The sequence below is a fragment of the Leptonychotes weddellii genome, chromosome X (assembly GCF_054177405.1).
Source record: "Leptonychotes weddellii isolate Sample4059 chromosome X, ASM5417740v2, whole genome shotgun sequence".
NCBI lineage: Eukaryota > Metazoa > Chordata > Mammalia > Carnivora > Phocidae > Leptonychotes > Leptonychotes weddellii.
The window spans coordinates 106,129,780-106,132,409 of record NC_138385.1 but is presented as its reverse complement, the minus strand read 5'-3'; positions in this window follow the sequence as shown (position 1 = coordinate 106,132,409).

Sequence of the window (2,630 nt, the reverse complement as noted above, 5' to 3'; positions counted from 1 at the left end):
CGGGTTCTACTTTTGGACGTCTTCCCATACCCTGTGGCCTCATGCAGGACACCTTTCCTAAATCACCAGTGACATTTTCGTTGTCCTAGCCAAAGAACCAATGTCAAGCCTTATCTTTCTTGACTTCTCCAGTTACTTATTCAACAAATATGTATTCTTCAGATGACCTTCCTTGGACCGGGCACCAATCCAAGGACTTGGGTGTACCCATGAGCAAATTAACCGTCCTTGTCAGGCTGACTGACGTTGCAGTGCATTTATAGCAATGAGTAAGGAGATCGTATCATTTTAAAAACATTGATCCCCTTGTACGTACCAGGCATCGTCCTAAGTACTTGCAAGCCTCCAGGAATTAACCAACAATCCTTGCTAAGCTGATCTTCTCACCATTATACCAGAAAGGGATACAGAGACTCTGTTTTGAGTTTTAAAGCCATGTGGGCTATGGGGAAACGAGTGGAGGAGGGGCCAGATAAAAAATGTTGGGGAAGGAGGTGGGCGAACACTTCAAGTGGGGCCCTGAGGACAGGCTCGGCCAGGAAAGTGATGTTTGAGCAAACGTTTGAAGCAGGGGAAGGAGCGAGCCACAACCTGGGGTGATGGTGCACCTGAACGGCACCATCAAGTGCAAAGGCCCTACAGCAGGAGCATGTCTGGAATGTTCCAGAGTCAGCAAGGATGAGGAACAGTTGGGGCTAGGTAACAGAGGAGTTGAGGGAGGGGCAATAAGGTCAGAGCAGGAGTGAGAAAGTAAAGAACCTGGTTATGGGGGTAGGACTTTGTCTTTTACTCTGAGTGAGACAGTCAGCCTCAAGAAAGTGTGGCACAGAGTAGCATCCTCTGACCAGTGTCTTAAAGGAGCATGCCGGCTGCCTCGTTGGGAGCAGAGGGTGAATGGATTGCAGGGAGAGCAGGTGGGAGTCTTCCACAATCACCTACGGGGTTCCCGACCATGCAGATGGCAGTGGAGGTAAAGACGTGATGAGTGAAGCCACACCAGGAGTCTCCTCTGGCCTGAGCATCCAGAATGATGGAGTTGCCATCAACCAAGATGAGGAGGGTGTAGGGGGTTTGGAGACGTTATTAGGAGTTTTGATTTGACATGTGACATGATATGGGAGGTGTCTGTTGGACTAGATTTCCAGACTGGATTTCAGGAGAGAGATCCAGATGGGGAGCACATACTCAGCATCACCAGCACATACTTGAATACAGGAGGATGGATACGGATGAGGATTCTCACCAAGGGGGCGAACGCAGACAGAGAAGAGGACACAGGACTGATCCTGGGGAATCTCCTTGGTGAAGAGGTTGGGGAGAAGATGGAATGCAATTGAGAAGACCAAGAAGGTGCTAGGAGAGGGCAGGGTCTGCTGGCCAATGAAAGAAAGTGTTTCAAGGATGAAACGACTTAGGGGTGTATGGGACCACTAAGAACATGGGGTGTAGCAAAGTGAGGCCACTTGACTCTAGCAAAAGTCATTTCAAGGGAGCAATGGAAGCCAATAGCTGCAGAGCAGGTGGGTGAGTGGGTCTATGGGCATTGGGGGTCCACGGGAGGCCTCTTCTGATTGCTTCCATATTCTCAGATCAATAGAAAGGACACCAGCAGGTGGGGATGAAGATGATGGAGCCTGGAGGAGAAAGGAGAAGAAGGGCAAAAGCCCAGGGGGAAAGAAGAATTGATACAAGAAATTATAGGATGGGTCCTGGGTAACAATCAGGACCCTTTACGGCTTAAGGAGAGGATCTTCATAGCAGGAGTGATAAAGGGGAGTGACGTCCCCATGAGGACATAGGGGAGGGGGCACCAAGCAGTGACTTTCTTTTTCCAAGAACAAGGTCCAAGAAGGGAATAGGGCCAGGGCCCAGAGACTCAGCCCACTGTCTGCACCCCATGAAGCTGGATCCCTGCATGCATACAGAGAGACCAAGTGGATTTTATTAAAGAAGATACCGTTTCCCCACAGTCCTTTCCCAGCTCCTCTACCCTCTGGGGTTGTCTTATTATTCTTTGCTTTATACATTTTTGTTGTTTATTTCCCTGCCTTGGAACAGGAACTGTAAGAGAACAGGGGCTGGAATCTTGGCTCCGTGCCTGATGTGTGCTTCAGACACAGAAGGTGCTCGATAAATGTATGTTGGATGGGTTGGTGGGTGGATAGATGGTGGGTGGAGGATGGATGGATGATGGATGGATGGATGGATGGATGGATGGATGGATGGATGGATAGATGGACGGATGGATGAATGGATAAGTGGACTGATGGATGGGTGGGTGGGTGAGTGGGAAGGTAGATGGATGGGAAGATAAGTGGATAGGTGGATGGATAGAAGGATAGGTGGATGGATGGATGGATGCATGGATGGATGGTTGGATGGATGGAAGGATGGATGGATGGATGAATGGATGGATGGATGGATGGATGGATAGATGGATGGATCAGTGGGTAAGTGGGTGGATGGATGGGTGCATGAATGGACGTATGGATGGATGGTTGGATGGATGGATGGATGGATGGATGGATGGATGGATGGATGGATAGATGGATGGATCAGTGGGTAAGTGGGTGGATGGATGGGTGCATGAATGGACGTATGGATGGATGGTTGGATGGATGGATGGATGG